Source organism: Trichechus manatus, unplaced genomic scaffold (assembly GCF_000243295.1).
Source record: "Trichechus manatus latirostris isolate Lorelei unplaced genomic scaffold, TriManLat1.0 scaffold00080, whole genome shotgun sequence".
NCBI classification, from domain to species: domain Eukaryota; kingdom Metazoa; phylum Chordata; class Mammalia; order Sirenia; family Trichechidae; genus Trichechus; species Trichechus manatus.
The window spans coordinates 6,550,603-6,561,076 of record NW_004444016.1 but is presented as its reverse complement, the minus strand read 5'-3'; the positions used below and the strand labels follow the sequence as shown (position 1 = coordinate 6,561,076).

The 10,474-nt window shown below is 43.8% G+C and overlaps 1 non-coding gene across 1 annotated transcript; it reads left to right on the top strand.

Moving 5' to 3' along the window:
• Positions 1-4,919: 4,919 nt before the first annotated feature.
• LOC111821392 (U6 spliceosomal RNA) lies at positions 4,920-5,025 on the top strand. Its single transcript, XR_002824825.1, has one exon. It is a non-coding gene; the product is annotated as a U6 spliceosomal RNA (small nuclear RNA).
• The last annotated feature ends 5,449 nt before the right edge of the window (positions 5,026-10,474 follow it).

Below are 10,474 nucleotides of genomic sequence, written 5' to 3'. Positions count from 1 at the left end.
GCACAGAGGTGTGAGCTAGAGTCAGCCAGTGAGCTGTCACAGCTCCCAGGCGTTGACCGCTCTGGCAGGTCCGGACCTGCAGCCCAAGCAGCGCTGTGGCAGGAGCGAACAGCCCTAACTCCTCTTTCCAGCCCTCACGCGGCTTGAGCGGAGAGGAAGCAAGAGGAACCGAGCCGGGCCGACCGGGACCACACAGAGCGAGTGGAGCCGAGCGAGGCCGAGTGGGATCGAGCAGGGCCGGGCGGGGCCGAACGGCTCCAGAAAGAGGGCCCGAGGTGGACTGCTGAGAGCAGCGCCACCTAGCGAAGACTGGGGCCTTAGCACTGAAGCCCGATGAAGTCCCCGCCGAGAGGAATGCCGGGAATGCCAGGCGCCCGGGCAAGTCACCAAAGGAGCAAGAAGAAGGGTAGGGACTCGGCTGCGGTCTCGGCCTTTCTGGCTGCTGTCCAAACTGGGCTCAACATGCACCCGAGTGAGGGAGTCTTCTGACTCTAGGGTCCCGGATTTCTGGCGTCACCGCGAACCCTGTGGCCCATCCTGGCGCTACCTTTCCCACCCTCCAACCTGTGTCCTCAGGTAACAGCTGCGACCATCATGCTCTGTCTCTCTCAGGCTCCTCAGATGCCACAATGGATCACTTCCTCACCTCCTCACACTCCTTCGGCTTTCCTCACCAGGTTTTGGCTCCTCGCCACCCATTTCTCTGCCTGGTGCTGCCTTCCTTCCCTTACACCTCACAGCCAGTGCATTACCTAGTCCTGTTGATGCACCTCCCTACTCCAGCCACTTCTCACTTCCCTTTTCCTAATTCAGGCCAACAGAGGACGGCCCTCTTCAACCCATATTCTGCACTGCAGCTGGAGGAGGAGGAATCTTTGTAAAGCTTCTGTTGTTCCCAGGATTAACGCTCTTCAGTGGCCTCCCATTGCCTCTGATATAAAGATCAACCCCCTCAATCTGATTTAGCAGCTTTTTACAGCGTGGCCCCTGAAACCTCTAGACCATCTTTCACAATGCCTTCTTCACATGTTGATCCACGGCCCATCTGTATCAGAATTACTGGTGGAGCTTGTTAAATGTGCGGATTCTAGGTCCCCACCCCAAACCTACCAAATAGGAATCCCTGTTGAGTGGCACCTGCCTTCCCCCCCAGTGTTTGAAACCCACTTCTTGCAGCTCCTCAAAAATGCCAGGGCTCTTCCCTCCCAGCCTGTACACAGGCTCCCCTTGCCTAGAGACTACACCTCTTCCACTTCCTTCATATTGAAGCTTAAAGGTCTGAAGCCCTGGGCTTACTCCTAAAACAGCACCTCCTAAGTGGAGTTTTGCCTGTCTACTTCTTTGTCTGTCCCCCCAGCCAGAATGTTAAGCTCCCTATGGCAAGGGCTGTGTCTCTCTTAATCATGTAGCAAGGTGCCTGGCACAGAGAAGGGGCTCAACAAGTACTTCTTGAGTTTAGATTGAATAAATGTCTGGGCATACTCCAAACTCAAAACAATTCTCAGACTGGAAAGGTGGGGTGAGAGGGAAGGAGAATGTAGAATAAACCAGGCCTGGAGATGGAGGAGAGGGAGTGATTGAAGGGGTAGCGAGTCCTTCCAGTCCCCCTCAAGCTGCCACCCACAGGTGTCTGGTTTAGGGGCACACCTCCTCCCAAGATTGCCATGGAGAGCCTGTACCCGTGTATTGGCTTTCTTCTCTGTGGCCCCTGCTTTAGGGGTTTTGAGTCCCTCCTGTGCTACCCAGGGCAGCTGGGGATGGCATCTTTGTATTCCAGGCAGTACCTTGTCTCTCTTTGTTTCTTAATCCATCAAGGAAATCCGAAGCCCATGCCAGACAAATGACTTATTACAGCCTCAAGGAATGAAAGTCAGAAAGCCAGGCTCAGAACCCATAGGGAAGATACCATAGAAAAACAACCAGCAGATGCTCTCTAGAGCCAACACAGACAACTGTTGTGTCCCTTCTTTGGATACAGGGTCAAGAGCCCCTCCACTGCCCTCAAGGATATCTCTGCTTGGTTGGGGACTTGGGGGAAGGGCTTGAATTGGGCCTTAATTAGAATATCAATGGTAATAGCAGCTATGATTCTTATTGAATGCTTACCATGTGCCCAACACTATTGTAAGCATTTGACATGCAGTCTCTCCCATTCCTCAAACAATCCCTTTGCAGATCAGGACACTGAGGCTCAGAGAGGTTAAGGTATTCCATGCACTTAAAGGGATGGGGTTCCCTGGGTGGTGCAGCTGGTTTACTCTCGACTATTAACCTAAAGGTTAGCAGTTTGAACCCACCCAGCAGTGCCATAGAAGAAAGTCCTGGCAATCTGCTTCTGTAAAGATTGCCGTTGTTAGTGCTATCTAGTTGATTCCAACTCATGGCGACCCCATGTATGCAGAGTGGACCTTACCGAAGCAGCTTGCCAGGACTGTCTTCAGAGGCACCTCTAGGTGGGTTCAGACTGCCAACATTTTGGCTAGTAGTCAAGCACTTGAAACCCTATGGAGCAGTTCTACTCTGTAATACATGGAGTTGCCATGAGTTGGACTCAGTGGCAATGGGTTTGGTTTGGTTTTTGAAGGGATAAGTATAAAGCAGAGTGATTGAGAGGAGGAGGCCTGGGTGAGTCGGGAGGTGATGCACACTTGTTTAGGGGCAGACAGTGCTATAGTGCCTCAGCTGGAAGGACGTGTACGTGCTGGGGAAGATCATCAGTAATCTGGTGAGCCCTGATTTCCAGGCTCAGATGCTTGTACTTGCTCTTCTAGGCTCCATAGCAACTGCCCCTTTCCATGTGTTTCTATCTTAGGTTGTCCTGGATGGTTCCCCTGGCTGGGCCTCTAGGTCCTGAGAGACAGCACTCTCTTCTTCTTTCTCCTCCTTTTTACAATCTCTGTCCATTCATTCATTCATTCCTCAAAGCTGAGGGACTCCTCTGTGCCATGCATTGTGATAGACCTTGGCATACAGTCATGAACCAGATGGACAAGGAGGTGATGGGGTTGCCTCTGCCCTAGTCCACCTGGCCACCAGGTGTCACCAGTGCTAGCCACATGGCCTCTCATTATGGGAGGAGAGATGACCTGGGATGGGGAAGTATGGATGGCTCTGCTCAGCCAGCCTGAATCAGAAGCAATTTCCTCAAATGGAAAAAAATCCACCTCTTCCTCCCAAACCCCCCAAAAAGAAGTCCTCGTGACTTCCTCAACAGCCCAGCTTGCCTGAGAACTTGGGAACTCACAACTTCTGTCCAGTCTGGAATGTCTCTGTAGCTTCTCTCTCAGAGATCCTACCATTCAGGCTTCTCCTAAACCCCTCCAGTAACTGCAGCTCACTACCTAACAAGGCAGCCAGTGTTATTAGAATGTTCTTCCTGATTTAGAACCAAAATTTGACTCTCATTTTGACTTGTAGTTCTGCCATCTGTGGTCACAAAGAACAAGGCTCTTCTGCCTCATAACAACCCTTTAGACATTTGAAGAGACTGCCTAGGTCCCCTGAGTTTGTTTGTTCATCCATTTGTTCACTCACTCATTCATGATTATATACAGAGCATGTACATATTTCAGGCTCCAGAGCCACAGTGGAGAGCAAGCAACGTTGGGCCTGTTCTCGCACTGCTAATAGTTTGTCCAAGAAACCAACAACCAAAGCAGCAGTAACAATAAATCATGCAAAAGGCCAAATGGGAGAGATTCTGGCTGACCTAGAGTAGGAGGCAGGGCCCTCACCTATCCTGGGGCTCAGAAGACTTCCTGGGAAAGTTATGTATAAGGATTAGTCCACTGTGGTCAGGCAAGGAGTGAGCAACTTCAATGCTATTCAGATATCAGTCTTTAAGAAAAACTGGGAAGGTTTTGCTGGTGCCCTGAACTTGGGCTTAGTCTGTTCATTGGGAAATGCAGCATCATTGGGAGGGGTGGGTGTTTGGGGGATGGAGAGATCGGGAAGAGCCATCCAGGCAATGAGAGAGAACATGGAGTGTCACAGGGCTGATGAGGCCCACTGTTGCTGCAGAACTCAACTGAGAAAGGAGCTATGAGGCCAGAGACCCAGAAAGAAGGAAGAGGTACCTTCAAGCCCCTCAACAACTTCTGGACACCTGTGTCCAAAGTCCAGATCTGGTCTGACATAGCGCCTGGGGGAACCACAATGTCACCTCCCTTGATGCAGGTATTAGATTCGCACTATCATAGCCCAGGAAGGCATTAGCCTTTTAATGGTGACTCACAGTACACTGTGATCCTCTAAGGCCCTCACAGATTCTTCACTCAAAATGCTAAGAGGCCAGATATTCCCCATGTAGGGATCATACAGCTGAGCTAATAAACCTCAGACTGAGCTTTATTCCCATTTTTCTCTTTCCATTTCCTTTTTTCTCAATTTTGGTAATATAAATAATGCATGTTCATTTTAATAAAGTTTTAAAATATGACAAAACAAAAAGAAAAGTCAAAATGAACCTGTATTATTGTATCTATTGCTCTACAACAAATTACTCCAAAATATAGCAGCTTAAAACAACAAAAATTTGTTATCACAGTTTCTCAGGTTCAGAAATTTTGGAGCAGCTTAGCTTGGGTGGTTCTGGCTCAGAGTTTCTTGTGAAATTTCAGTCAGGATGTTAGTCAGGGGTGCTGTCATTGAAAGGCTTGACTGGGGCTGAGGGGTTCACTCCTAAGGTGGCTGCTTCATATGCCTGGCAAGTTCTTGCTGGTTGTTGGTAGGAGGCCTTATACTCTCCACTTGGACCTCTCTATAGGGCTGCTTGAGTGTCCTTATGATATGGCAGCTGGCTTCCCCCAGAATGAGTGATCCAAGAAAGAGAGCAAGGAGGAAGCCACAATGCCTTTTATCATCTAGTTTCATAAATTGCACACCATTACTTTCACCACATTACATTCCTTAAAAGTCTTATGCTCACTTCAGCAGCACATATAGTAAAACTGGAACAATATAGAGAAGATTAGCATGGTCCCTGCCCAAAATGATACCCAAATTCGTGAAGTATTCCATGTTTTTATTGGCTAGAAGGAACACAGGAGATTTTTGATATGCTGTTAAGTATGCTATATCTTGACTGAAGTGGTATTTAAAAGGGTGTTTTCTTTATAGAAACTAATCAAAGTGTACAGTAAGATATGTGCTTTTCACCGTATGAAATTAAATTAAAAAATGGCTTAGGAAAAAAAAAGATAAGTGAGTCCCACACTTGGGAGGGGGATTAAACTCTACTTTTTGGAAAGAGAAGAATTTGTGGACATCTTTTAAATCACACACTCCAAATCTTCCAATAAAACATTGTGAACATTTTGGTTTATGTACAACCAGATTTTTTCTCATGCAAATATAAGCATCTACTTTAAAAAATAAAAAGCGGTCATGATATACATACTGTTTTATTTGATGTTTGAATAGGCATTATGCACACAATATAAAATTGTAAAGGTACAAAAGCACAAAGGATATGCAGTTAAACGTGAATCTCTCTCGCTTGATGCCAGCCACTCAGTTCCCCTCTCTGAAGTCCACCACCACTGGCAGCTTCTTGCATATTACAAATACATATGCATATCAACCATTTTGTCTCCACATTCACTGTTCTGCAACTTGCTTCTTTTCATTTCACAATATATCTATCAGATATTTCCATATCAGTACATATCTGTCAGTCGGTTTGTCCTACTGTGGACAATACCGGCAGGGTCACCTGTGGTGGGCAGGTTTCAGTGGAGCTTCCAGGCTAAGACAGACTAGGAAGAAGGACCTGGCAGTCTACTTTTAAAAAGATTGGCCAGTGAAAACCTTATGAACAGTAGCAGAACATTGTCTGGTATAGTGGCAGAAGATGAGCCCCTCAGGTTGGAAGGCACTCAAAATACGACTGGGGAAGAACTGCTGGAAGAGGCTGCACAGGCCTGGTTCACTATTATTTACTCCTCACTGCTAGCTGCCACATTGTCTCATGATCTCATTTCTCCAGTCCCTACAAAAGGTTTAAGATTAACCGATGTTCCTCCTTGGAGGGTAGAAAACAAGTGATAATGATTTAAGGATGAAAACCAAACAAAGCACCCATTTTGTGACAAGAAAAACCAGGATGTCACCAGATAATCCCCAAGGATGTCACCAGATAACCTCTAAGAATACCAGTAGGAGATTAACTCATCTGAGACATCACCACCTCAAGAGGAAACTAACGCAAACTTCTAAAATCCATAATCCTGTTCCTATAAAAGCCTCCAGCCGATCTGCAGTGGGGGAGATGGGTTTTTTTGAGGAATCTATTCCCCTCTGTCTCCTATATATCAATATATAATAAACTTCTTGCTGCTCACCTCCCCTGTCTCAGAATTGGCTATTGCGGCAGGCAGCTCCAATCCGCTTTATTGCAGTAACACTGCCTCCTCAAAGTGGAGTCAACCTTAACGACATGGATGGAGTAAAGCTTTTGAGACCTTCATTTGCTGATGTGGCATGACTCAAAATGAGAAGAATCAGCTGCAAACATTCGTTAGTAATTAGAATGTGGACTGGATGACGTATGAATCTAGGAAAACTGGAAGTTGTCAAAAATGAAGTATGAACACTTGAAGATCCATATCCTGGGCATTAGCTGGCTGAAATGGACTGGTATTGGCCATTTTGAATGGGACAATCATATGGTCTACTATGCCGGGAATGACAGATTGAAGAGGAATGGCATCGTATTCATCATCAAAGAGAACACTTCAAGATCTATCCTGAAGTAGAATACTGTTCGTGATAGGATAATATCCACATGCCTACAAGGAAGACCAGTTCATACAACTATTATTCAAATATGTTCACCAACCACTAATGCCAAAGATGAGGAAACTGAAGATTTCTACCAACTTATGCAGTCTGAAATTGATCAAACACGCAATCAACGTGCATGGATAAAATGTAGAACAAAATTCAAATTCGCCGAAAAAAAAAAAAAAAAAAACCAGGCTTGCTGGTCTGACAAAGACTGGAGAAATCTCAAGGGTATGGCCCCTGGAGACACTTTTAACTCAGTAGTGAAATCACTCCTGAGGTTCATGCTTCAGCCAAAGATTGGACAGGTGTGTAGGACCAACAATAACACATGTGAGGGTCGTGCTTCATAGTTCAATCATGTATATGAGACTAATGGACACACCAGTCGAAAAGCAAAGACGAGAAGGACGGAAAAGACATGAAAACTGGATGAATGGGAACAGGGAAACTGGAGTGGAGAAGGGGAGAGTGTTGACACATCATGGGGTTGGTAACCAATGTCACAAGACAATTTGTGTATTAACTGTTTAATAAGAAACTAATTTGTTCTGTAAACTTCACCTAAATCACAATTTTAAAAATGTATCGACAATTACTGGTGATTGGAATGTGAAAGTTGGAAACAAAGAAGGATTGGTAGTTGGAAAATATGACCTTGGTGATAGAAACAATGCTGGAGATTGCATGATAGAATTTTGCAAGACCAAAGACTTCTTCATTGCAAATACCTTTTTCAGCAACATAAACGGTGACTATACACATGGACCTTGCCAGATGGAATACACAGGAATCAAATCAACTACATCTGTGGAAAGAAACGATGGAAAAGTTCACTAACATCAGTCAGAACAAGGCCAGGGTCTGACTGAGGAACAGACTATCAATAGCTCATACGCAAGTTCAAGTTGAGGCAGAAGAAAATTAGAGCAAGTCCGCAAGAGCCACAATATGACCTTGAGTAGTATCCCACCTGAATTTAGAGACCATTTCAAGAACAGATTTGATGCAGTGAACACTAATGATCCAACACTAGACGAGTTGACATCAAAACACCATAAGTAAAGAACGCAAAAGGTCATAAAAAAGACAGGAAAGAAAAAAAAACCCAAAATGGATGTCTTTGGAAGACACTCTGAAACTTGCTCTTGAATGTAGAGTAGCTAAAGGTAACAGAAGAAATGATGAAGTAAAAGAGCCGAACAGAAGATTTCAAAGGGCAGCTCGAGAAGTCAAAGTAAAGTATTATAATGAAGTGTGCAAAGACCTGAAGTTCGGAAATCAAAAGGGAAGAACACAGTCAGCATTTCTCAAGCTGAAAGAACTGAAGAAGAAATTCAAGCCTGGAGTTGCAATAGTGAAGGATTCTGCGGGGGAAATATTGAATGATGCAGGAAGCATCAAAAGATGGAAGAAATACACAGAGTCACTGTACCAAAAAGAATTGACCAATGTTCAACCATTTCAGGAGGTAGCATATATATCAAGAACTGAAGGTACTCAAGGAAGAAGCCCAAGCTGCAATGAAGGAAATGGCAGAAAACAAGGCTCCAGGACTTGACAGAATACTAATTGAGATGTTCCAACAAATGGACACAGCACTGGAAAGAGTCACTCATTTATGTCCAGAAATTTGGAAGACAGCTTCCTGGCCAACCAGCTGGAAAAGATCCATATTTGTGCCCATTCCAAAGAAAAGTCATCCAACAGAATGTGGAAATTATTGAACAATATCATTAATATGACACACAAGTAAAATTTTGCTGAAGATCATTCAAAAGCGATTGCAGTAGTACATTGACAGGGAACTGCGAGAAGTTCAAGCCAGATTCAGGAAAGGATGTGATAAGGGATATCATTACTGATGTCAGATGGATCTTGGCTGAAAGCAGAAAATACCAGGAAGATGTTTACCTGTGTTTTATTGACTGTGCAAAGGCATTCGACTGTGTGGATCATAACAAATTATGGATAACATTGCGAAGAATGGGACTTCCAGAACACTTAATTGTGCTCATATGGAACCTGTACATAGACCAAGAGGCAGTCATTCGAACAGAACAAGGGGATACTGCATGGTTTAAAGTCAGGAAAGGTATGTGCCAGGGTTGTATCCTTTCACCATATCTATTCAATCTGTTTGCTGAGCAAATAATCCAAGAAGCTGAACTATATGAAGAACATGGCATCAGGATTGGAGGAAGACTCATTAACAATCTGCAATATGCAGATGACACAACCTTGCTTGCTGAAGGTGAAGAGGACTTGAAGCACTTACTGATGAAGATCAAAGACTGCAGCCTTCAGTATGGATTGCACCTCAACATAAAGAAAACAAAAATACAACTGGACCAATAAGCAGCATCATGATAAACAGAAAAAAGACTGAAGTTGTCAAGGATTTCATTTTACTTGGATCCACAATCACAACGCAATAAAATGTTATTTTAAAAAGAAAAAAAGACATAATGAAGAAAGTGAAAAAACCCACAGAATGGAAGGAAATCATATATCAGATAGGGAGGAGGCTTACTTTCTAGACTATGTAAAGAGCTCTTACAACTCAATAATAAAAAGACAAATAGCCCAATTAAAATATGGGCAAAGGATCTGAATAGACATTTCTCTAAAAAAAGCATACAGTGAATTTGCACATGAAAAGATACTCAATATCAGTAGTTATCAGGGAAATGCAAATGCAAAACACAACAAGATACAACTTCATGCCCATTAGGATAGATATAATAAAAAATGATAAATATTGGTGTGGATATAGAGAAATTGGAACTCTTGTGCATTGCTGGTGGGAATGTAAAATGAAGCAGCTTCTTGGGAAAATACTTTGGCGTTCTTCAAAAAGTTAAACATAGAGCTATCATAAAAAAATCCGTTACTATCAAGTTGATTCTGACTCATAGTGACCCTATGAGAGAGCAGAACTACTCATAGGGTTTCCAAGGCTGTAATTTTTACGGAAGCAGACTACCACATCTTTCTCCCAGGGAGCAGCTGGTGGGTTCAAATTGCCAACCTTTTGATTAACAGCCAAGCACTTAACCACAGAGCCACCAGGGCTCCTAGAGCCACCATGTGACCCAGCAATTCCACTTCTAGGCATCTTATACCCGAGAGAAATGAATACATATTTCTACACAATAACTTGTACACAAATATTCATAGCGGCATTATTCATTATAACCAACAAGTGGAAACAACTCAAATGTCCGTCAATTAATGAATTAATAAATAATATGATATATTCATACAATGAAATATTATTCAGCAATAAAAGCAATGAAGTACTGATATATGCTACAACATGGATGAACCTTGTAGACATTATGCTAAATGAAAGAAGCCAGTCACAAAAAAACTATATATCATATAATTCCATTTATACAAAATATCCAGAATAGGCAAATCTATAAAGACAGAAAAGAGTCCCTGGGTAGCACAAACGTTAAGCACTTGATTACTAGCCAAGAGGTTGGCAGTTTGAAACCACCCAGAGGCGCCTGAAAAGACAGTCCTGGAGATCTGCTTCTGAAAGGAAGCCTTGAAAACCCTATGGAGCAGTTCTACTCTTCACACATGGGGACCGCAGTGAGACAGAATCTACTAGAAGCAACTAACAACAATAGACAGAAAGTAGAATAGTAATTGCCTAGTGCTGGGAATATGGTGGAGTTGG